The following is a 27,046-nucleotide window of genomic DNA, read 5'->3' on the forward strand; positions in this document are numbered from 1 at the left end:
ACCTGTATTATTAATTGAACAATTGCAGTAAATCATCACCTTTAATAACTACCGCTTACTGCTATGATCCACTAACCATAACTTATATTTGGACACACGAAAAATATGAAACATTAACAAGTCATAAAATGAAAGCTCAGACTAGTGGTTCCAGATCATATACTCATCATCTATTGCTATGAAACACCGCAGGATCACGAGAAGACAGGTTCAAGTTCCAGGTTCCAAGTTCCACCTACCTAGAACCTGGAACCTACCCGTCGAAACTAGTTCCCCAATTTTTGGAATCTAGAACCTATCATGCATACCTTAGAACCTAAAATGTACAGGTTCCCATTGGTCAGGTTCTCAGGTTTCAGGGTAAAATCTGGAACCATGCTCACCCTAGTTACTTGGACTTATTTTTTAGAGCATACTCATCACATTTTAATGAATGATAACACGAGTGAGATTATTTCGCACGAAAATAAGATATTCCTAATAACATTATTAATTCTAGCCATCCCGCCTTCATACAACAACCGATATTAGTAAAATTCTGATGTAGTATATAAAGTTTTAATTTTCTATCGGAATAACTCGCCAAAACTTATTTCTTATGAAGCGATGGATTTTGTCCCTTCCATGACTAGATCTAGGGTCCTCTATCGGGGAACTTGTATACATTCGTATATACCGTGCGATAATTAGCTCTTTGTAATAGGCTGATTCTATTCATAAAACGTACGAAGCATATCACTACAAAAAAACTTGTTTTTTCCGACGAAATTTCCAACGAAAAATTTGGAAAAATTCGTTGGAAAACGAATTTCCAACGAATTTTCCAACGAAAAAAAATTCGTTGGTAATAAGTCGTCGGAAATTTTTCCAACGAAAAATTTCAATTTTCGTTGGAAATTTGCGATAAATTTTTTTTTGTTGGAAAATTCGTTGGAAAACTCGTGGCTAAATTCGTTGGAAACGAATTTTTTTTTCCGACGAATTTTTTTCATTGGAAATTACAAATTTTTTTTTTGGTCGAGTTAAAAATCGTGGAAATTTTTTTTCCATCGAAAAAGAATTTTTTTTTTGGTCAAAAATTTTTTTTTGATCGAAAAATAGCCCTCACCGCCGGCGAGGGCCAGCCTCGTCGCCGGCGAGGGCTAGCCTCGTTGCCGGCGAGGGCCGAGCTCGCCCAGATCTGGGCGAGCTTGAGCTTGCCGGCCATGGCGAGCTCGGCCCTCGCCATGGCCGGTGAGGGCTAGCCTCGTCGCCGGCGAGGGTCGAGCTCGCTGGCCATGGCGAGCTCGGCCCTCGCCATGGCCGGCGAAGGCAAGCCTCGTCGTCGGCGAGGGCCGAGCTCGGCCTCGCCATGGCCGAAGATGAAGAAGAAGCAAAGCAGCAGCAGCAGGGGCGGGAGCAGCCGGGCCGCCGCCCGTCAAGTACGTCGTCGTCTCCTAGCCTCGCCAGCCATGGCGAGGGCCGAGCTCGCCATGGCCGGCGAGCTCGAGCTCGCCCAAATCCGGGCGAGCTCGGCCCTCGCCGGCGACGAGGCTTGGTGGCGTCGGGGGCGTCGGAGGCTTGGTGTCCATGGCGCCGGAGCCGAAGGAGGAGGGGGGGCGGCGGGGGAGGCGGAGGGGGAGACGGAGGGAGAAGGTGAAGGTGAAGGAGAGAGAGAGAGAGAGTGAATGTGGAAATTGAAAGTTGTGGGAATAACGAGCGCGAAAATAAGGAACAAGTAGGGTTTTCGTTGCAAAATTCGTGGGAAATTTCCCACGAATTTTGCAAACGAAAATTGTACACACTAAAATAATTGTCCGGAAAATTGAAATTCGTTGGAAAATTTGTTGGAAATTTCCAACGAAAAAAATTCGTTGGAAATTTCCAACGAATTTTCCAACGAAAATTATACACACTGAAGTAATTGCCCGGAAAATTGAAATTCGTTGGAAAATTCGTTGGAAATTTTCAACGAATTTTCCAACGAATATAAAAAATACCGAACAGTACCGGGTTTTTTTTGGAATTCGTTGGAAAATTCGTTGGAAATTTCCAACGAATTTTCCAACGAATATAAAAAATGCCGAACAGTAACTGGTTTTTTTGTAATTCGTTGGAAAATTCGTTGGAAATTTCCAACGAAAAAAAATTCGTTGGAAATTTCCAACGAATTTTCCAACGAATATAAAAAATACCGAATAGTACCGGGTTTTTTTTGGAATTCGTTAGAAATTTCCAACGAATATCAAAAATGCCGAACAGTAACTGGTTTTTTTGTAATTCGTTGGAAAATTCGTTGGAAATTTCCAACGAATTTTCCAACGAAAATTGTAAACACTGAAATAATGGCCCGGAAAATGGAAATTGTTGGAAAATTCGTTGGAAATTTCCAACGAATTTTCCAACGAATATAAAAATGCCGAACAATACCGGGTTTTTTGAATTGTCGCAAAATTTGTTGAAAATTTCCAACGAATTTTTTTCGTTGGAAATTTCCAACAAACTTTGCGACGAAAATTTTTCGTTGGAAATTTCCAACGAACTTTGCGACGAAAATTGTTTCGTTGGAAATTTCCAACGAATTTTGCGACGAAAAATTTTTCGTTGGAAATTTCCAACGAATTTTACTTTTCGTTGGAAAATTTGTCGCAAATTTGCAACGAAAATTTTTTCGTCGCAAATTTTCGTGGCAAAAATCCAGTTTTTTTGTAGTGTATCATTTTCGACTTATACTTCTCAGTCACAGCATTCCTCTATTCTTCTAAGGGGCTTGGGAGTAGATACTACTTCTTCTTCTTGGTGCCATATAGTGGAAAGAACTCCGTCTATACCATTATGATTATCCAATTTAAATCAAAGGTGTGTTTTTTTTTTTAAGGAAAACTGTTTTCGAAAAATTGTCTTCTTACATTCCAATACTTGGATTGCGGAAAACTAATTGGTCTACGGAAAAACGTTTTCCATGGACTAAAAATAACAAACTTAGATTGGGGGAAGACGACTTCCCTTTCTGCTAAGAAGGAAATCGCTTTTCCTATCCTAAACCACCAAACAAATAAAGACTAACTATTTTCCTTGAAATTGATTTTCATGAAAAATGTTGTCCTTTATGATGAAATCTTTAGTAATACAAACGCACCCCAAGTTTAAAATTTACTTCATTGAAATAGTAAGAAGCTGGAAAATAAACGTTATTTGGACCTTTTTTTTCATTTTATTTTCATTTTCTATATTAGAAAATTGTTCAAAAAGTCCTACGTAGCACTACTAGTGCTAATGTGGACAATTTTTAATGATATTTTTTCTTTTCTTTTTCTTCTTCCAAGTCCGGCAAGGGTCACCGGATTTGGAAGAAGAAAAACAAAAAGAAAGAAAGAAAAAAAAAAGAAAACAGAAGAAAAATAACACAAATAAATTCAAAAAAATATTAATATATTATAAAAAATTGTTCATGTCAGGCCAGCCGTGCCACGTAGGATGGCCGGCGTCCACGTTAGAAATTACCGGCTAAAAATTGATCGGATAGACTCAATTGGCAAAATATGAAAAGATTTAGGATTCAATTAGCAAAATTGAAAGGCTTATGACTGAATTGACAAAAGTGCAATAGATTTATGACTCTTTGGACAATTTTTCCTGATATATTATCATGTTAAAACTAGTGAATAACCTTTTAGCGGCTCTGAGTAAAGAGCTCTTTTTCTTTAAATGTGAAGATTTCACCTGTATAGAGTTCACCCCTATCCCTTTTGCGAACACCCATGTACAAATCCTTCACGAAAAATCACTTTTCAAATCAAGAAGTCCAGCGCTCCTATGTCTTGTGTACAATGACTTCATCCTCCTGCCAACTACGAAGTGACATTCTTTTGATAACAACCACTGACATTTAATACACGTTGGTTAAAGAGTCCTACCTGGAGTTCTTAAAATAGACTAGTAAACTAATTTGACACGATTTATAGAAATCTATCTAACCTTTGTAAGAAAGGAGAGTTCTTAGGAGGGTCGGTGTCATCCTTCCAAAAACTGTCCCTCCACTCGGTTCTCTTTTTCTATTAACAACTCTCCCTTCCTTCTTTTTCGCTTTTATTCTTTATAAATTTTCTTTTGTCATATCTAAGTAAGTCCCTAAAAGGCTTCATCTTAGTCCTTGTCCGAATCTCGAGATCACTGAGATGTAAAAATTCCATAGGATATTTCCTTTCCTCGGGAAGACAAGGATACTGGGAGAATTGGGGGTGCAAGCCGTACGGACACCGGCACATTAAAACAAGGAACGCATCCATGGAGCCCGCCCCAAAGGATGGGGACAGGCCGCGGAGGTCCTCATAGGAGCGAAAGCTCCATTCTTTTGGTGAGGTTACCTCTTAACCGAATATCAAGGATCCAAGAGAAGCCCTTAATTGAAAGGTTACCTCTTAATCTCTTCCCTTTAGGCTACATTTGGTAGTCCAGATTTGAGTCCGGATAGGATAACAAAATATCATATCTAGTATTTGGCGACATCTTCTGGACCAGATATACTTGGATAAAATGCCGGATAAGAAATCCAAGCTAGGGGTAGGATAAAACCCAGATTGGATAAAACAGTAAAAAAAAAAAAACAATTTCCTTTTAACAATGGAGTGATAGAGTCTGGCTTTGTCGACCACTGCATAAGGACTGCCGCCATAATAACCTATCACTCCCGACCACCGTGCAATCGTCATCGTCTCCGACCAACGCGATCATTATCCCCGTCCAGCCGATTGTCCTTCGACGACTTTCGAACCAAACACTTTCGATGGTTATGACAGATTTTTCTTACTTAACTAGTTAGTCACGACTCATACGATACATGTATACCGTTCTAAATTCACATCCTTTGAAATTGGACATGAAAATAGCTCTTCGAAAGCTTAATTGATTTCTTAAAATCAAGGAGTCCAGCAGCTCCTATATCTTGTTTAGGGTAACTTCATCCTCCTACCAACTACAAAGTGACATTTCTTTGGCAACAACAACCGACATTTAATACAACAGTAGTTATGTAGTCTTACCTAGAGTTCCTAAAGACTAATGACATAATTTACAACCAATTCCATACCATACATGAAAGGAAAGTTCTTGGTAACAACTAACATTTAATACACATCGGCTAAAAAGTCCTATCTTGAAGTTCCTAAAAATAGACTAGTACTGATTTGACGTGATTTATAGCAATCTATCTATAAATTTGTTAGAAAGGAGGGTTCTTAGGAGGGAGAAAATATTAGGTGGTCCGGGACCTCCACGTTGGCGTGGTCCTGGACCAATCATGAAATGCCACGTGGCTATGTGGGGGCTATCATGCCGCGCCCCCGGGAGCGTGCTTGGAGGTATTTTCATTCATCACGAATGGTAAAGTATATCATTACTAGATGAATGACGGTCTCTCCCCGATCATACCTCACAAGACAACGGGTATTTGTTTTCTAATACGACCTATTTAGTCTACATTTCATTTTGGAGTCGCCACTAGTCTTTAATGGTAGACTAGAAACCAATCGAGACAGGGGAGAACCATCTCGATTTCTACGAATCAGAGATATCATGGGTAGGGGGACTTGGTTACGTTAATGACTTCGATGTCGAAATCTCTAATGCACTTTCGGTACCTAACTCGATTTGAAGTGTCTAGCGTAGCATGCAATTTCTCCAGGCTCATCTGCTAATTCTAACCATTCTAAACGAGGAGGTATCAATCGATCATGAAATGCACAATCAATTCAAATCACAAACAACAATCCTAATATCGTCCCTAAAAAAAGAAAATCAATCAAAATAATCAAGGTCTAGTGAAACCCTAAAGGCTTGTTCATTTTTATGGATTGTGCTTTTTTTAGGGGTTTTAGTGTTTTTTAGAGGTTAGGCCCCTTTTGGTAGACCTGTTAAACGGGTGGGTCGGGTTGGGTTTGGGTCGGGTCATAAGTGGTGTGACCCAAATTGACCCATTAACCCGTTTATGACCCATTTATTCATAGTGTAAATATCTCGACCCATACTCGACCCGACCCATACCCGACCCATACCCGACCCGACCCATATTGCTAAAACACTTTTATATTTAACCTAATCTAGGAATACTTGTTTCTTATGATTTTTTTTTAAATTATACTGCTAAAATATTTTATGCAATACAAAGCTAGTGAAAAAATTTTATAATTTTTTTTAAAATTGAGGTTCTGTTTGTTTTACGAAAAATGCGACATTTCTAGAAAATATTTTCCACAAAGTCACTATCTAAGAAAATAAAAAAAATTAATATTTTTTTTATTTTTTAAATCGAATTTTTAATTTTTTTTTTCTTTTTCCTTTAATTTTGGCCGATCGCTGGTCGCCGGCCAGGCGAGGACGAGCTCGTCGGAGGCCAGCAAAGCTCGTTCTCGCCGATCTGGCGAGGCCGAGGCCTTGCCGGCCTCAGGCGAGGCTGGAGCCTCGCCGATCCGGCGAGACTCGAGCTCGCCGGCCTCGGGCGAGCTCTACCTCGCCGGATCTGGCGAGGTGGAGCCTCGGCCGAGGCCGGCAAAGCTCGAGCTTGCCGGCCTCGGGCGAGCTCGACCTCGCCCGAGGCCGGCGAGCTCGAGCTTCGCCGGCCTCGGCCGAGGCTCCACCTCGCCAGATCCGGCGAGGTAGAGCTCGCCCGAGGCCGGCGAGCTCGAGTCTCGCCAGATCGGCGAGGCTGGAGCCTCGCCGGGATCGAGCAAGCCTCTAGGTCGCCGGAATCGGGCGAGCTCGAGGCTCGCCAGATCGGCGAGTCTCGAGCCTCGCCGGAGGCCGGCGAGCTCGAGCTTCGCCGGCCTCCGGCGAGGTCGTCCCGCCCCGGTGGCCGGTCGCCGTGGCCGACCACTGGCCGGAATAAAAAAAAAGAAAAAGAAAGAAGAGAAAAGAAAAAATAAAAAATAAAAGAAAAAGAGAAAAAATGAAAATAATTAAATTTCGATTTTTTTTAAACATCTTTATAAAGAGGGAGAGAGTGTGTGGATGGGTCTAGTGGGTGGATTGGACATGGGTTCCAAACTCAACCTATTTAGACCAATTTATCTTTAAGCTTTAAAATTTAAAACCCATTTAAGGTTTACTCTTTAAAATTAAAGTGACCCATATATGACCCATTTATTTTTAAATGGGTCATATATGGGTTTAAGACCTATTTTGACACCTCTACCTTTTGGGGGGTTAAACCCCTTTTAACCTCTAAACTAGGAAATTTTCCAAAAGAACAACTTGTGCATCCCTAGAAATTCTAATATAATTAAGAAAGGGTGGCCACAAGTGTTCTGAGCCATTCTGCAATTTTTGAATTTTTTTTAGAAAAAATCTTTATTTGATTTTCCTATTTCCAGAAGTCTAAAATTTCCATTTTTCTTGAATTTTCTGAATTTTACTCTTTTTTACGTATTTTCTAAAATTTTCTGAATTTTTTATGTTTTCTTATGTATTTTTTTATGAATTTTCCTAGTTTCTACAAATTTTTCGGAAATTTCTTATTTTTTTATTTTCTGAATTATTTATATTTTTTTATTTTCCTGAATTTTTCTGATTTTTTATTATTTTATACATTTTTTTATTTTATTCTATTTTTTATTCCCTGGGAATGAACCGAACTGGTTCAGATCGATTCAACTGTGTTGGACCGGCCTGACCGGTCTCCGGCCGTTCTCGGCGAGGACGGTGCCAAAACGGCGTCGTTTCTTCCTTATTTTTCTTGGGCATTTTCTTGAACACCTGATGTGCATCTAGCCTAACATTCTTTATTCTCAACGTGTCTTCGACCCCATCTCAAGCGACCTCTGCCGGTGCTCTAACCACCACTTGTGATCCTAAGGCATCACCCTATCACATTCCAACCACCAGCCACCATCGAACCACCATGGCCGGCGGTTTCTAGGCTAAAAATCCTAGTTCCGAAACTACCTTAACCAAGACTATCTAACATTTACATCTAGTTTTAAGCCTCATATTCATTCTAGCAATCAACACAAGCATTTTAAGCTACAAAAGAAGATCACGAAAAACTAACTTGAACAGCTCTAGGCTGTAGGTATTGCTTCGGCGAAGTTCTGAAGTTCCCGCGAAGATGATTATGTGGCCGACTTGATGAAAATGCAAAAACAATTATCCAAAATGCAAAGAACAACCAAACAACTGATTAGAAACATGGATATAGACTGAACAATCACAAAAACAGAAAGGACATCACTGAATTAATCAAGTAATGGTTCGATCGATCACTCGGCCATTTCAACAAGCAGTTGGTGTACGAGTGGGAAGGAAATTTACCTTCGTCGCCGGCTATCAAAATGGAAATCCCGAACCAGTAGGAGGTTACGGATTGGTCCTCTTGCACTTGCTCTATCAACCTCAGGGTCTGGTTTCACTAGGAAAGACCTCGACGTGGAGATTGGAGCCGAGTTTTAGGCGTTCCCAATCAGGCTTCCGCCAGGTGAATGGAGGAGGAGGTCACCTAAATGGACGATTCGCCGGCGCCTTTCCCGTCAGGACGGCGCCGGTCACTTGGCCAGGAGGACCTCAACTCTTTCCCGCTCTCGATTTCTCTCTCTCTCTCTCTAGTTCTCTCTCTCTCTCTTTGGAATTTTCGCGAACAGTTTCTGTGCACTCTCCCTCTCTCTCATCTCTTTTCTGTTTCTTCCCCCAGGCTATTCCTAGCCTCTAACTGCCTACCTAGGTAGTTAGAATGGATCCGAATCGACAGCTGGAGATCTCCAGCTGTCTATCTCCGTTTTGCACTTGCTTAATTGGGATATCTAGGTCGGTGAACGGGCGGGGCCAACTCGGCTCTTCTTTCTTCTCCCCTTCCTCTTTCCCGTACATCCCTGAGTCAGGTGAGGAAGAAGTTGACCCGGGTTGGGTCGGGTCGAGTCAGATCGACCCAGCAGACCCGAGTTACGTTTAAATTGCAAATTAAACTCAATTTTGACCCGTTTTCACAATTCTGACCTCAAATTTCAGCTCATCGACACATTTTTCTTTAAAACGTGAAATCACTTAAAATTTTTATCTCAATTAAACCCCAAATTTGAATTTGAGTGAAACGGGTTTTCACTCAATTGGAGGTCTAAATGACCTAACTTTGCTAATTTAAGGCCAAAATTGGGTTCCCCGTGGTCGATTATCCTTAGGGAGGGCATAAGCTTCGATCAAAAATTTCAAATTGAATGAAATACCTAATTTCCTATTAAATTTCCGGATTTTTAATCTTTTTCAGAAAATTCTGAAATTGGATTGACCAATATGCAATTCAAGGTCCTAGAGTCAATTGTTGTGAAGACACTATAACCTAAAAATATCTAGACAAGGATTAATTGGATTTTTTGGTTCAATTAGGATATGAAACTGCCCAAATTTAGGGAAAACATATCCTCAATTGAAATTTTTTAAAATTAAAGCTGCAGGGTTGAAATTTGAATTAAAATGAAACTAATGACTATTTTTGGGAAATTTTTGGACTTCATTTGGCATTTTTCTCGATTTTCCTCCTATTTGTTTATCCAAAAGCAATTAAGGAAAAATTAAAGAAAAATTATTTTTTGTTTAGAAATAGGTTCCTAAGCATGGCCATGGTTCCTAAACCTAATTTTGTGATTTTTATTAAAGTTGAAAATATGACTAAAAATCATGTATCAACAGTTGCTTCTCTTTGAGAATAAACTCGCTAGAGGTTAATCTCAAAGACAGGGTGACTCCTGAGTTCTAGTCGACTCAATTGAAACGGCAAATGAAAATTCCACAACAACTGATCAAGGATCCTACCTAAAAATTCTTGACCCAATCCAATTTTTCATTTTGATGCTTTTGATGAACTTTTGATGACTGTGGGATCATTTGTGATTTTCATCTATGAGAGATTGATTACTAATTATTTCAGAGAGTATAGAATGATGATAGTAATGGACAAAACTCTTGGCTTGAAAACGTGGTTTAATGATAAACCTATAAGCCTTGCGGTTTAAGGACAAACCCACGAACCTTGTGGACCTTGTGGTTTAACGATATACCCATGAACCTTGTAGTTTGAGGATATACCCACAAACCTTGCGATTTAAGGATAAACCCACAAACCTTGCGGTTTAAGGATACACCCACGAACCTTGGGGTTTAAGGAGGATACACCCACGAACCTTGTGGTTTAAGAATAAACCCACTAACCTTGCGGTTTAAGGTTTAAGGATATACCCACTAACCTTGCGGTTTAACGATAAACCCACAACCTTGTTGTTTAAGGATACACCCACAAACCTTGTGGTATAAGAATACACCCATTAACCATGTGGTTTAAGGATAAACCCACGAACCTTGTTGTTTAAGGATACACCCACGAACCTTGTGGTTTAAGGATACACCCATTAACCATGTGGTTTAAGGATAAACTCACGAACCTTGTTTGAAAAATCGGGGTTTAAGGAAAAACCCGAAACCATTTGAAAAATCGGGGTTTAAGGAAAGAATTGAAACTGTTTGAAAAGTTAGGGTTTAAGGAAAGACCCGGAACCATTTGAACAATCAGGTGATTTTGAATGTTTTACATTTTGATGTCAAAACACGCATTTCTCGTATTAGTGCATTTAGACAATCAAACTTCCTTCAAAAGGATGTATCTAAGCAAATAACTGGAAATTTCTCAAGAAATGCTTAAGATCATCAATTGGAAGACCTTCGTCGGAAAGGATTTATCTCAATCTATGAATTGGATTTTCATTTTCATCCGTTGATACGAGAATCACTTTATATCTCTCAATCTATCTCTCATAACCAATCCTCAGGTATTTAGGGATATTCGTAATGTATACAATCTGATTGATCCAATAAGGTCTTTTCGAAGGATCGTAATATAGGCTTGGTCAAAGAAAGCATGTTGAAAGAAAGCATGTTCAAACCTTTTAGTTGAAACATTTTGAGATGATCTTTGAAATGATTTCTTTTGATTTAATGTTAATCCGCTTGGGGAGGAAAATTCAATCCTTTTGGAAAAGTAAACTTTTTAGGATCTAAGTTCACGAGTTAGGGATACTTACCTGACTGGCTTGATGGGATTCCTGTAAAAATCAAGTGTCAAAATATGTTCTTGTGCTGTTCATTTCAAATTAAAACAATACAACCAACCTCTTGTCTGCTCTGGTTTGAGTATTCAGGAAAGATTATCTTTCACATCTCTTGTTTTGATTTGCCCCACTTGGGGAATTGGACTTCTTTTGAATGACAACTTTTTTTAAGATTCAATTTCTTTTCAAAAAGGACATGGAATGCTTACCTTTTCAACTTGGTGGAAATCCTACAAAAATAAAAATCAAGTGTTAGAATTCATTTGCACAACCCTTATTACCAATTGTAATAATACCGCCAACTTTCTTGTGTGCTATGGTTTGATTCCTCTAGGGATTCATTTTTCATGATCTCCTTCCTTTGGATTTCCTGAAGATGACAATTTGGAAAAAGGAAGAATATATTAATGAATGATATCAAGGAGAGTAAATTGGAACGACACGTTCCTTTACCTTCTTTTTTACCAACTCCATTGGAGAATCTAAGATCTCACATCGTCTTTAACTCCTTTGTGCTTTATTCTATAAAATGAACAAACATGCGCATGAAATGCATGATATGCAAATGCTCTAAAGTGACTCAAATCGTTTTTTGAAATATCGAATCCGGTTTTTCAATTCATTCATGGGTAGAATATTTTGACTGCATCTGAATTTACAGGATGAGCCAATTATGTTCCATCCATGTCTACAAGAATCAACGCTTCACCTAGTAAGACTTTCTTGACAACATACGGGTCTTCATAATTTGGAGTGAATTTCCCATGAGGATCTGAATTATTGGGAATGGTCTTCTTTACCACAATATCTTATATTTCAAAATGCCTTGGTCTAACTTTCTGATTGAAAGATTTAGCAACTCTCTTCTGATGGGCTTGACCATGACATATGGCCCTCAACCTCTTCTCATCGATCATGTTGAGCTGCTTGTATCTCTGTTGGGTCTATTTTGCCTCAGAAAGCTTCAATTGAGATAGCACTCTTAACGAAGGAATCTCCACTTCCACAGGTAATACGGCTTCCATTCCATAAATAAAAGAGAATGGCATTGTCCCAGTTGATGTCCGAATTGAAGTTTGATATGCCATTAAAGCATATGGCAACCTTTCATGCCAATCACAATAGTTATCAGCTATCTTGGACAGCATCTTTTTGATATTTTTATTTGCTGCTTCCACTGCTTCGTTCATTTGTGGATGATAAGGAGATAAGTTCAAATGGCAAATGTGAAAATGCTCGAGCAAGTGATCCACAATCTTATTGTTTAATTTTGATCCATTGTCAGTGATGATTGCTTTAGAAACTCCATATCTGGCAATGATGTCACGCCTAATGAACCTTGCCGCATTCTTGACGGTAACATTAGCATAAGAATTTGCTTTAATCCACTTGGTGAAGTAATCAATTGTAACCAAGATGAAACGATGTCCATTCGACGCCTTAGGATTAATCGGACCAATCATGTCGATGCCCCACATCGAGAACGGCCATAGCTCCTGATGTAGCTCATTTGGTGGGGCGTTGATTCGGTCTACATGGACTTGGCACTGATGGCAACATCTCACATGTTGAATGCAGTCTGTTTCCATTGTCATTCAATAATACCCTAACCTCATGATTTTGCGGACTAGAAGATAGCCGTTCATATGCGAACCACATTCGCCTTCATGGATTTCTTTCATGATTTGATCAGCTTCTTTGCCATCTACGCACCTTAGCAAGACTAAATCAAATGAACTCTTGTAGTGAATCTGACCACTAAGAAAGAACTTTGTGGCTATCTTCTTTATGAATTTTCTATTAACTGGTTGGCTCCCTTTGGGAAATTCGCTTGTTTGGAGATAATTATTAATATCATGAAACCATGGTTTATTATCAAACTCTGCTTGAACTACCATGCAATTTGCTTGTGGCTCTAGAATGTTGATTCTCAATGGTTTAATATCTAGACCATCTCCCACTTGTAGCAAGGATGATAAAGTAGCCAAAACATCTGCAAAGTGATTCTAAGCTCTCGATAGATAATCAAATGTGATCTCTTCAAATTCTTCCATCATCTTGTCCAAGTATTTGTGGTAAGACACCAACTTGGAATCTCGGGTTTGCCATTCACCCGTCATTTGTAAAATAATAAGCATGGAATCTCCGTATACTTATAGCTTCTTTACTTTCATCAAGAGGGCTAATTGCAAGCCAAGTATGCATGCTTCATATTCAACAATGTTGTTAGTGCATGGAAATACTAACTTTGCAGAGATCAGATAATGTTGTCCTTATGGGGAGATTAACACTACCCCAGTTCCTAATCCGGATAGATTGGTTGTGCCATCAAAGTACATGGTCCATTTATCATCAACTACTGCCAATACGCGGTCATCGAATTCATCTTCTTCATGATTGGTAGATCCTTGAGAATTTTTTGCTAGCATGTCTGCAATAGCTCGTCCTTTAATAGATTTTTGTGAGGAGCTTTCAATGTCAAATTCTGACAATAGGACTTGCCATTTAGCTAACTTCCCGACCAAGGAGGATTTCTCTAACAGGAACTTGATCGGGTCATTCTTAGTTACAAACAAGATTTAGTGATGAAGAGTGTATTGCCTTAATCTGTGCAACACCCAAATTAGTGCAACACGCGTCTTTTCAACCGCCGAGTACTTCATCTCAAACGTGGTGAATTTCTTGCTCAAGTAATAGATAGCATGTTCCTTACCATCACTTGGTCTCTTTTGAACAAGCACAGCTCCTAACGACTCATGATAAATCGTTAAATATAAGATCAACGGGATACCAAGGATTGGTGGCACGAGCACTGGTGGACATACCAGATATTCTTTGATCTTATCAAAGGCTTGTTGACACTCTGCATCCCATTGCATTTTGGCATTCTTTTTTAGCAACTTGAAAAATGACTTTGCGGTTTCAGAAAACTGGTGGATGAACCGAGCAATATAGTTCAACCTCCCTAATAAGCTTTTTACCTCTTTCACCGTTGAGGGAGTCTTAAGATCATATATCACTTTGATTTTCGAGAGATCTATTTCGATACCCCTGTTACTAACCACAAATCATAATAACTTACCGGATTTTGCCCCAAATACACACTTGTTGGGATTTAACCTTAACTTATACTTTCTGTGTCTTTCAAATAGTTTTTTGAGTATCACCACATGATCTTCTCCTTGTTTGGATTTGGCAATCATATCATCTACATATACTTCGATTTCCTTGTCAATCATATCGTGAAATAGAGTGACCATCGCCCTTTGATATGTTGCACTGGCGTTCTTCAAACCGAAAGGCATCACTTTATAGCAAAATGTGCCCCAAGATGTAATAAAAGATATTTTCGCCTTATCCTCTTTCTTCATGAGGATTTGATTATATTCTGAAAATCCATCCAAAAATGAGAATGTTTCAAACCTGGCAGTGATATCTACTAAGACATCAATATGAGGCAGCGGGAAATCATCCTTAGGACTTGCTTTGTTTAGGTCACGATAATCAACACAAATCCGCAGTCGTCCATCCTTCTTCAACACGGTAACTATGTTGGCAACCCAATCTCAATAGGGAACTACCTTAATGAATCCAACTTTGAGCAATTTCATAACTTCTTCTTTTATTTTCTTTACCAATTCTGGTTTAGTTCGCCGAAGTTTTTGTTTCTTCGAAGGGATGCTCAGATCAATTGGTAGGGCATGTTGAACAATCTTCGGATCAAGGCCAGGCATATCGACATAAGACCATGCAAAGATATCCTGATATTTCTTAAGTAGTTCGATAATCCTTTTTGCTTCTATGGAAGAGAGACTTTCTCCAATCTTAACCTCTTTGGGATTTTCATTATTATTCAAATTAATGGTAACTGTTTTCTCTTATGTAAGTAGTTTTGATTCTTCATGTCGAACCCACTCTTTTCTGACCCACTCTTCATCTTCATTGTCTTTCTCAATATCACAGGCAGTTTCTTCCGAAAGATTCGGGCCACATAAGAATTTATTATGAATATGCGAATGTTCATGCTCGACATGCAATAAACATGATTAGTAATTGCATATGAAAAATAACAATGCATGAAGTTTCATGGAAAGCTCTTTTGGAAATCACTTTTTTGAAACTCATTTTGAAAGGGATAAGGATACTAGGAGTGCTATAACTTTCGTACGGCGCTCATTTGAGTGCCATAACTTTTTTTTTCGCTCACTTAAGTGCCAAAAATTTGAAAAAGTGATCACTTGAGTGCTAAATGCCATTTGGTCATCGGAAATTCCGACATGGCTTCGCCGGAGCTAGCGTGGCTTCACCGGAACTGACATGGATAATATTTTAATATTTTTTTAAAAAAATTTGAATTTTTTTTATTAATTTTTTTATTTTTGCAAAAAAAAAAAATTCAATGCTGGCAAGGGTCACTAGCGACCCCTCGCCGGCTGTGAAGGCCTCGCCCAAAATAGGCAAGGGCCGGCTTGCCCTTGGCCGCGAAGGCCTTGGACGAGGCCGCGAAGGCCGTTTCGCCGATCCCGAGCGAGGCGGCCTCGCCAGATCTGGTGAGAGCCTTCACCACCGCAGGCGAGGCAACCTCACCAAATCTGGTGAGAGCCTTCGCCATCTCGCCAAGGGCTTTCGCGGCTGCGGGCAAGACTGCATCGCCGGATCTGGCGAGAGCCTTCGCCGCCATGACCGCGGCCGCGAGCAAAGCGGCCTTGCCGGATCTGGCGAGAGCCTTCGCCGCCTCACTCGCAGCGGCAAGGCTGCCATGGCCTCGCCAAGGGCCTTCATGGTCATACCGGCCGATGGCAAGGTGGCCCTTGCCCAATTTGGCCAAGGGCGAGGCCTCCGGCGAGGGTCACTAGCGACCCTCACCAACCTTGAAAAAAAATAAGAAAAATAAGAAAGATAAATAAAAATAAAAAGATAAAGAAAAAAAATTTAAAAAAAATCAATAAAATAAAATAACTTTAAAAAAATCAACGTCAGATGAAAAAATAATTAAAAAATCCACTTCAGCTCATTTGTCAGAAATGACACTCAAGTGATCTATTTTCGCAGAAAGTGGCACTCAAATGATCTATTTTACTCCAATGTGGCACTCAAGTGAGCGAAAAAAAAATTATGGCACTTAAGTGAACACCGTACAAAAGTTATGGCACTCCTAGTGTCCTTATCTCCATTTTGAAATAACAGGAAGAGAGAGCTAGTCCTCATATCCTTGGAGGTCTTTGCTCTCACAAAAATCATTTTCACTACTAGAAGCGATATAGAAACCCAAAGCCTCAAGCCTCACAAGTGAGGACAATGTTCATCATAGGTTTGGTTTTTGTTTTCATACGTCCTAAAACATTAAACATTTTATTGAATTGAAAGAACACATTATAACTAAATCAACTGAATTGAAAGTGCAACAGAATTGAAATTGCGAACGGAATCGAAATGAAACTAGAAAACACAACAGAAACAATGCATAAGGAGAAGACATAAGTGCAAGAAAAAGAGTGAGGATGATCTTCTTACTCCAATGTAGAAGCATCCTCCACTTCGTATATGATGACGTTGATAGATTTCTCTTCAAAAAGATCGGGTAGAATCGGTTCTTCCCCAACTTGGATATCTTCGTCTTGGAGTAGCTTGGAGGGTCCAGGAAAAGTTTTCTTAATATGAATCTAATGATAGGCAAGCTCTTTAGCCTTACCCTTCCATATTGTCGGATTGATAGCGTGACCGCCTCGACCTCCATGATCTCCATGGTTTCCACGGCCGTAGCCTCGACCTCGACCTCAACCTCTATGATGGTCATTGGAGCTTTCTCTTACATAACCACTTCGATTTTCATGATGGTCATTGGAGCTTTCTCCTAAGTAGCCAATTCCACCTCTCCTTTTGGCCACGAATGAAGTGATTGGTTCTTTGATTCCTTGGGCATTTGCCCCCAGCCCATTTTCGAGAACGAACCCGTATTGGCATAATACTCGTCCCGACATGATAGGCGATGGAGAAACCTTTGGAGTCTTCATGATACTGTCTATAGGTACATGCACTACCGAGATCATCTCGAAAGAATGATAGCTTGGTTCTTCATTCACTTCAGGCTCGATATACGGTATCGCACTCTCTTTGTAAGTTGCGAAATCCATTTCCCCAATGCACTGTAATCATCTTTCCACCAACGACAAATCTAACTTTCTGGTGTAGGCTTGATGAAATGGCAACCGTCGTATGAATCCATGGCCTTCCCAACAACAAATTAAAGGTTCTTGGAATGTCAACGACTTGAAAGTCGATCAGGAAAGAAACGGGACCAATGATCACTTCCAATTCAAGGTCTCCAATAACATCCCTTTTCATGTCGTCGAATGATCGCACAGTCACCTTCGATGGTTTTATAGACTCCTCATTGATCCCCAATTGATATAGCGTGCTTAATGGGGACAAATTGAGAGCTGAACCATTGTCAACTAACACTCGAGATACTTCCTTGGGTTTGCACTTGACTGCGATGTATAGTGCCTTATTATGCGAGCGACCATCCATAAGAAAATCTTCATCTAAGAAGGCAATTTCATCCTTCAGGAGGACAGTGCCGACAAAATCTTCCAATTGCACCTCATTAATGGTTTCCGGCATGTGCAACTCATTAATGAGCTTCATGAGAACCATCTTGTGCCTTTCAGATGTCTTGAATAGCTCGAGCAGAGAAATTTATGCTGGCATCTTCCTTAGTTGTTCTATTACTTCAAATTCACTCGTTTTCATGACGGATAAGAGTTGTTTAGCATCCTCTTCTGTCACCCCTTTCTTCTCAACTTCTCCCTCCTTCGGAGCATAACATATACCCGATCGGGTAATGGCATCAACTTCGTTTGGGGAATAGTCCCATGGCATGCGTTTGGTATCAAATTTGACTTTTGGGGGTAATGTAATCACCATTGGTTGTGGTTCATTCTCTTCGATCATCAAAGTCTTCAACTGATCGATTGGAAGTTGAATGGTAATTGACTCCACATGACATTTCTCTTCCCCATATTTGTTGACCTCATTCAGTTTGATTACGAATGGCGTAATCATGAACACTATACCTTCATCATTCTCATCGTCCATTCCACCCCAATCATCGGGTACAATGACTTCATTTTTGAAAGCCCATGGAGGAGGTGTGCATTAGACATGAAAGTTGTAGCGACCATTGTCTTGGCCCAACAAGTCAACAGCCTCACTTTGCTCATGCGTCTTGCAGATGAACTGTTTGTCGCCTTGGCGAATCTTCTCTCTTTTCTGTTCCTCTTCATCTTTTTCCTCTTCGAGATTTACCTCATCGTTCTGAATCTCGTCCATACCACCCCACCCATTAGATACAATGACTTCATTTTTAAAAGCCCATGGAAGGGGTGTATATTTGACTTGGAAATTGTACTTCCCTGAATCTTCACCCAATGTGTCTATTATCTCACCCTTTTGATGTGCCTCGCGATGGAATCAAACATCAGCACGACAGTCGGCTTTTATCTTGGCTTCGTATTTGTTGTCTTCATCAAACTTGGCTTCCTCATCTTCAGCCCATATCATTAGTACCAGATTGTGTTCCAAAGAATGGATTCGATGAACATTCGGCTTCAGCTCTTGGAAGTTGAGAATCTTTCTATCAATAAGATGTTGGACCTTGACTTTCAAGGTGAGGCAATTGTCCACATCATGCCCCCATTCACCCATGTGATATGCATAGGTTTTGGACTCATCAAATCCGGAAAACTTTGGAGGATGCTCTCTCGGCACCTCTTTAGCCACCATATGCCCCTCAAGAAGCATGGGTAGTAACTTTGATAAAGGTCGCGGCAATGGTGTGAATTGTTTCACGGGTTTCCTTCTTGGTTCAAACGGCTTTGTATCTTTCCAAGCAGTATTGGGTTGTTCTAGAATGGTGCTGAATAGGCATTTGGGCTTGACATGACTGCCACTTCATGAGCGGACTCTTTATCCTTCCTTATAGGATAAGATCTTCGCGATGACGCTTCTTGCGTTTTCTTTTCTTTTATCCCCCATTATATTCTTTCACCCATCTTCACAAGAATGATAAATGTCTGACATCCTGAGACGTGCAACTTGTCGTAGTATTCATACGGTAATGATTTCAAGAAGAGCTCAATGAGCTTGTCTTCATTGATTGCGGGCTTAACTTGTGAAGCAATGGCTTTCCACCTTTGTGCAAAAGCTCGGAATCCTTTGTTTCTCCTGTTTTCGGTTCTCATAAGGTATTCTCTTGTTAGCAGCACTTCAACGTTAAACTTGTATTGGCGCAAGAACTCTCCGGCTAGAAGATCCCATTCGGTAAAGTCTTCGATATCAAGGGCAGTGTAACATGCTAAAGCCGCCCCTCTCAAACTATCTTGGAAGGTACAGATAAGAAGAGGTGTGTTGTTAGGGTATCTTGCCATCTTGTGGAGGTAGTATTTTAGGTGACTCTTCGGGCAACCGCTTCCGTCATACTTGCTCACGAATTCGGGCTCTTTGTAGTTCTCTGGAACCACCACTTTAGCATATGGTGAGAACTTGTCAAATCTTAGTAGCCTTGGCTTACGAGACACTCTTCAATCTTAGCCATATGTCCTTCCACGCATCAACAACTCGTTTCTAGAGTTCCTCCTTAGCTTCATGCTCCGAGAAGCCATTTTCTTTCATCAACAACTCCACCGAAGATGCTACGTGCCCCCTCTTTTGCTCCTACTGTATATCAACAAAATTGGTGTGATTAGGTCAACAGCGTTTCCGATTGAGTAGTGGTCGATCTAATTTCATTAGATTACTGGAGGATAATTACGTTTCTATTATACCTGGTGAGAAGCAATGTCATCCATGAACCTACATATGATTTGTGAAGCCTTCAAGATCTTGCAGTCGCCGAGCAACCATTCAAAAGCATCTCTTGTGACCACATCGCCCATTCCTACAAGCGATGTGATCGCTATCTCTTCATAGCCTATCGTTAATAATGCAAGGGGCATGTATTCCTCCATCGTTGGTGTGTAGCTGGTATGGAACCATTTGGCTTCGTGAAAGTACCCTCTTGCTTGCTTCTTCATTTGAGAAATTAAACGTAAACGAGAATGTTGGGTTCCTGAGAAAAATTGCATTAGGTGCATATAAAGGGTACCGATGATGCTTACGGCTTCTTTTGCATAGACGAGGCGGTACAATCTTCCTTTCATGGCCAGTTCATTCCCAATTTCATCGTAGAGATTGAGAAGCACATTATAATAAGCTTGCATATACTCTGGTAGTCCATCCATGGCATCAACAGTCCACCTGAATTCGAGTCCTTGAAAATTACACACTTACTCTACACATACTTGATCATATTCAAAAGTTTGAGAAAGCAAATGCGGATTACGTACTTCTCAATTGCTTCGGTGAAGGATACAAGTTCTTCTAATGTGCTATAGACGTCATAGATATCGTCGAGAATGGAAATCAGGGCGATCACTCTGGTTAGTATATATCTGGCCCCGCCAAACTCTGACTGGAAATATACTCCCGATATCCATAAGAACAACTCCACATTTTCCCATTTTCTAGAGACAGGAACTGACTAGATTTCAACTTACTGCAAGAGCAACACCAGAAGGAACTTGGCAGGATTACAAGGTCAAACTCACTTTTTCACTTGTAAAGGACTTTCAAAAGCACTAATTAGCAGAGTCGATTGAAACTAGACGAGTAAACCTTTGGAAAACACAATCTGTAAGGTAATTTTAGATTATTCTATCACATGAAGTTAGTTGACCTTGTAATCCTGCCAAGTTCCTTCTGGTGTTGCTCTTGCAGTAAGTTGAAATCTAGTTTAGCCAAGGCGAGCAAGACCTCGTCATGTGAAGGCTCTTCTTGGTAGAGTGATATATTAATGCCTTGCCTCGAGTCTCAGCAGCCCCTTGCGAAGTGGCTGATTGAGGGCACAACTCACTTGTTTCGCAAGACTATTGCTTACTTTCATTACATCAATCGATTCAAGTTGAGTTATAGCAAAAGGAAGTGCTTCCTCCAAAATATCATCGCCATGGCACCTTAAATGGCAAGCTTCATATGGGGTCAATAATCCGTGCACATTTGTGATAAGCGATTCCCTAAATTTGCCTTCACTGTCCTTGAATTTGTTAAAGACCTCTGTGCGACCAGCCAACATGAGACAAGACGTAATTGATTAGAAATTAGGAAGGCGATACACGTAGTTAATGTTGTAGATTTTCTTTCACTTGCTTCTGCTAAAATTCGAATGAGCAATAGTAAATTTTGCGGCATTAATTTTCCAAAGAAGGAATTTTTATGGGCATATTATCGGATTGGTTCACTAAGTTTAACACTTACCCGATATGATATTGAAACCTTGTTGTCACAGCAATCGAAACATAATAGTCAACCATATGAAGGTCATCTCCCATAAAACCTCCATGATCGAGTTGAGAGTAACTTTTGTGGATATGTTCTAATTGCTCATCTATTTTTCGTTCAAAATGGTAGTCAATTCCCAAGAGTTGAATTTGATCAATCAAGTGAAGCATTTGTGAAGGCTTATCCGCGACATCATCAGTCAGCATCTTCCTCACCACTCCTTTCAATTCCTCAACTTATTCCTCCACTCTTCCAAGGAATTTGAGCTTCTGCAAATATGTAACACGCTATTCTGAATAAAAGCAAGCATGTGAAATATATATTACAAAAAAAAAAAAAACAAACTCAAAGGAAAGCGAAGTTGCTGTGAAAAATAATAATCATGTTTTCTTGGTTACAAACCCAAAGAAAGACAATATGAAAACGAAGCAAGTTGTAATTTCTGATAACTCATTACGACGAGCATATATTCTCAGAAAAGTGAATTAAAGATAAAGGCCGAATCATTTCATTTTGAAACTTTCAAAGAGACGAAATCTAACATTATTCTCTAAAATTGAATAATTGATGACCAAATCATTTCATTTAGGTGGAGTAGTACAGTTGATGTTTTTGAAGGAGGGACTGTAGCATACGTCGGGTGCATACAATAAAGTCTAAACTTGTTAAACATGACCCTGTTTGATAGAGAAATTCATAGACCTAGGCCGATAGTCGAATTGATAAAGAGGATGGAGATCAAAACAAAGCTGAATGCCCGAGAAAGCATAGATAGATTCAAAAGTAAAATCCACCATGTACGTTTGGTGATACTTCTCTTGAATGGACTGTGGAATTACGGTCGAAATGATCAAGCCAACCACATAGTTCTGCTACTAAGACTTAGTCCTAAACCAACGCAACTAGAATCATGTATCCGCATTTTCTTTCTCACGGATGGAAAGGCTAAGAGAAAAAAGTAAACGAGGAAGAAAACTTTTTTCTCGCTCAATCCCCTAATTGTTCTACCACTTCTTACTAGCAGCTCTTTCTTTACACTTGAAGACAACCCATTATTTTTCATAAACATGAAGAGTCAAAGAGTTCACAAATGTTGAGAGCTTTCAGGCAGAAGAAGAGGTCAAAGCAGTCCTTAGCCGCCCTACTTTCACCATTATTGCCCTACGTTCACATATAGTGTAATTGATACCTTCACAACATGTAAATATACCTTTTTCCATTCGAGTGCAATTGCAAGAGTTTTCTGGTTATACATTTTTTTTTTACCTGGAACATGAATAATGAGTGACTTACATAGTTATGGAAGAAGAGAGTTTTCCGATATGTGACCAATTTGTCAAGCAACATTGGGATCGATGCTGCCCAATAATCTAAGAATTATGGTGCATGTGTGTTATTGAAAACTTTATGATAAAGGAAAATATATTCCATGTAAATCGTTTCTAAGGAAAATGGTTAGTTTTCATTTGTTTTGTGGTTTAGGAGAAATGATTTCCTTATTGCTAGAAGTAGAAATTGTTTTTCCCCAATTTAAGCTTATTGTTTTCGGTCCATGGAAAACTCGTTTCCGTAGATCGATTAGTTTTCCGTCATCTAAATACCGGAAAGTCGGAAAATAATTTCTAGGAAACAATTGTCCTTTAAACAAACGGGCCTTAGTTCTTTGATGCCATCAATTATCGTGAACACAAGGACTTTTATTAATTCTACAAAACGCAGTTGCACGAAAACAAAGGAAGAAGATAAGAGAAGAATTACTAACCGTTGAGTTGGAGGGAGAAGCATATTTGAGGAAGTAATCACCCCATACGCTCTCGTGATATTCTGTCGACCGGCGTTCGACCCCGCCGCTTCTTCCTTTACTCGGAGAAGAAGATGGAATTGCCGAAACCTGAACCGACATGTTCCCCACTATTTTCGTGCTTCGTTTGCGGATATCGGACGACTACGGGAATCGAAGACTGGGGAGAGGCTTTCGCTGCGTTGCAGAAAATCAACACTTGATGGGTATTTATAGGCAACATGTTCGTAGCCACCTCGTTACTTGGACTTAATTTTTCAGGGCAAACCAATCACATTTTAATGAATAATAATAACACGAGTGAGAATATTTCGTATGAAAAGAAGATATTCTCCTCATAACATTATCGGTCCTATCCATCCCGCCTTCATACAACAACCGATATTAGTAAAATTCAGATGTAGTAAATAGAGCTTTATTTTCTATCGAAATTACTCGCCAAAACTTATTTCTTATCAACTTATGCTTCTCGGTTGGTGGTCGATTGGCTCAGCCAAGGTCTTGGATTCAGTTGCGCATTCCTCTATTTTTCTAAGGGGCTTGGGATTAGGTACTCCTTCTTCTTGTTGCGATATAGTGGAAAGAGTTCTGCCTATACCATATACGACTATTCGATTTAAAACTGTTTTCAAGAAATGATCTTCTGACATTCCCTTGTTTTGATGACGAAAAACTAATCGATTTAGAGAAAAACATTTTCCATGGATTGAAAACGACAAATTTAGATTGGGCGAAAATGACTTCCCTTTCTACTAAGAAGAAAATCACTTTTCCAAAACCGCCAAACAAATTAAGACTAACTATTTTTCTTGGAAATGATTTTCATGGAAATTTTTTTCCTTTATCATGAAGTTTTCAGTAATACAAACGCACCCCAAGTTTAAGATTTACGTCATTGAAATAGTAAGAAGCAGGACAACAGACGTTATTTGGACCTTTTTTTCATTTCATTTTCATTTTGTTTATTAGAAAATTGTCCAAAAAGTCCTACGTGGCCCGACTGGCGCTAATGTGGACAATTTTTATTAATATTTTTAATTATTCTTTTTCTTCTTTATTTTCTTTTATTTTCTTTCTTTCTTTTTCTTTTTCTTCTTCCAAATCCGGCAATGGTCACCGGATTTGGAAGAAGAAAAAGAAAAAAGAAAGAAAGAAAATAAAAGAAAAGAAAACAGAAGAAAAATAATAATTCGAAAATTTTTTCCTAGATGTAAACATTTTTTATGGTTATGACAGCTTTTTCTTACTTTACTAGATGGCCCGACTCGTACGATACATGTATACCATTCTAAATTCACATCCTTTGAAATTCAAAATGAAAATAGCTCTTTGAAAGCTTAATTTAGTTCTATAATCAAGGAGTCCGGCAGCTCCTATGTCTTGTTTAGGGTAACTTCATCCTCCTACCAACTAGAAAGTGACATTTCTTTGGTAACAACAACCGACATTTAATACAACATTAGTTATATAGTCTTACCTAGAATTCCTAAAGACTAATGGCATAATTTACAACCAATTCCGTACCATACATGAAAGGAAAGTCTTTGGTAACAACATCTGACATTTAATACACATTGGTTTAAAGTCGTACCTTAAAGTTCCTAAAAATAGACTAATAAACTGATCTGACAGGATTTGTAGAAATCTATCTGTACCTTTGTTAGAAAGGAGGGTTCTTAGGAGGGATGGTGTCATCCTTCCAAGAACTCTCCCTCCAATTGGTTCTCTTCTTCTCTTAAGAAATCTCTCTTCTCTTTTTGTCTTTTTTATTCTTTCTCAATTTTCTTTTTTCCATTTTGTCACGCATCGAACCCCATCGAGCCCGTGACATACCTCTATGGTCGAATATTGCGACGCCCCAGGAAGTCGCCGACCCCACACATCAGATATAAAGCACCAACAAAAGCCACAAACACCCGGACAATATTTAACTGGGATAAAAGGGAGAATGTACTTCCATTACCATTACAAACTTATATAATATCCGCCATTTACAATCCACATAATATACATGCACACCGAACTTCTAAATTATACACCACCGATATCAAAAAGGATCAGTAGCCTGGGATACCCTACTCCAAAAATGAGACACTTCAAAACCTTTACTCAACCCCTAAAACTAACCCCTACGCCCCCTGGATGGCGTCCACTCCGAGTCTGACTCTCCAGAACCCGAGTCTGAATCCCCCTGAGCCGCCTGTTCTTCTGAGGATTCAGAGTCACGACATTCCTCTATTTTTCTGAGGGGCTTGGGATTAGGTACTTCTTCTTCTTGTTGCGATATAGTGGAAAGAGTTCTGCCTATACCATATATGACTATCCAATTTAAACTATTTTCGATAAATGATCTTCCAACATTCCCGTATTTGGATGACGAAAAACTAATCAATTTACGGAAAAACATTTTTCATGGACTGAAAACGACAAACTTAGATGGGGGAAAATGACTTCCCCTTCTACTAAGGAAATCATTTTTCCTAAACCACCAAACAAATTTAAACTGACTATTTTTCTCGAAAGTGATTTTCATGGAAAAAATTTTCCTTTATCATAAAGTTTTCAGTAGTACAAACGTACCACAAGTTTAAAATTTACTTCATTGAAATAGTAAGAATCCGTCAAAAAAAAAGAAGAAATAGTAAGAAGTAGGACAATAGACGTTATTTGGATCTTTTTTTCATTTTATTTTCATTTTGTATATTAGAAAATTGTCTAAAAGTCCTACATGACGAGGCTGGTGCTAACGTGGATGATTTTTAATAATATTTTTAATTATTTTTTTGTTTTTCTTTCTTTCTTTCTTTTTCTTTTTCTTCTTCCAAGTCCGGCGAGGGTTGGCCAAAGAAAAAGAAAGAAATAAAAAATAAAAAAAAAAGAAAACAGAAGAAAATTAATAAAAATAATAATTCGAAAAAATATTAAAATATTATAAAAAATTATTCACATCAGGACCGGCCATGCCACGTAGGACAGCGTAAGACGGTTAGCATCCACGTCAGCGATTTCCAGCTAAAAATTGGCTAGATGGACTCAATTGACAAAACGTAAAAAGATTTAGGACTTAATTGGCAAAATTGAAAGGTTTATGAGTGAATTGACAAAATTGCAATAGGTTTACGACTCTTTGGACAATTTTCGCTGATATATTATCATGTCAAAACTAATGAACAACCTTTCAGCAGCTCTGAGTAAAGAGCTCTTTTTCTTTAAATGTGAAGATTTCACCAGTCTAGAGTTCACCCCCATCGTTTTTGTCAACGTCCAGGTACAAACTCTTCATGAAAAATCACTTCCAAAATTAAGGAGTCCAGCGCTCCTATGTCTTGTTTATGGTAATTCCATCCTCCTACCAACTACGAAGTGACATTCTTTTGGTAACAACAACTGACATTTGGTACGCATTGGTTAAAAGTCCTAGCTTAAAGCTCCTAAGAATAGACTAGTAACTGATTTGACATGATTTATAGAAATCTATCTATACCTTCGTAAGAAAAGAGAGTTCTTAGGAGGGACGGTGGCATCCTTCCAAGAACTCTCCCTCCACTTGGTTCTATTTTTCTCTTCCTTCTTTTTCTTGTATATTCTTTCTCAATTTTTTTTTTCTTTGGTAAGGTTCTTTCTCAAATTTTTTTCGGACCTAAGTAAATCCCTAAAAAACTTCATATCGATTCTCGTCCGGATCTCGGGATCACTGAAATGTAAAACTTTTAGAAGGTATTCCATCTTCCTGAAGAAAATAAAGATACAGAGAGAATTGAGGATGCGAGACGTGCGGATACCAGTACGTTAAAATAAGAAACCC

At 39.2% G+C, this 27,046-nt stretch overlaps 1 long non-coding RNA gene and 1 pseudogene across 1 annotated transcript; both read right to left on the reverse strand.

The window, feature by feature from the left end:
* Positions 1 to 19,741: 19,741 nt before the first annotated feature.
* Positions 19,742 to 20,182, reverse strand: LOC130137217 (uncharacterized). The gene is made up of 2 exons (XR_008815786.1): positions 19,889 to 20,182; positions 19,742 to 19,781 (listed from the first exon to the last, which is right to left on the reverse strand). It is a non-coding gene; the product is annotated as an uncharacterized LOC130137217 (long non-coding RNA).
* A 637-nt stretch (positions 20,183 to 20,819) lies between these two features.
* Positions 20,820 to 23,343, reverse strand: LOC130137224 ((-)-germacrene D synthase-like; annotated as a pseudogene).
* Positions 23,344 to 27,046: the final 3,703 nt, after the last annotated feature.

The sequence above is a fragment of the Syzygium oleosum genome, unplaced genomic scaffold, assembly GCF_021117445.2.
Source record: "Syzygium oleosum isolate NSW1041296 unplaced genomic scaffold, Sole_v2.1 Sole_v2.65, whole genome shotgun sequence".
In the NCBI taxonomy this organism is placed as follows: Eukaryota; Viridiplantae; Streptophyta; class Magnoliopsida; order Myrtales; family Myrtaceae; genus Syzygium; species Syzygium oleosum.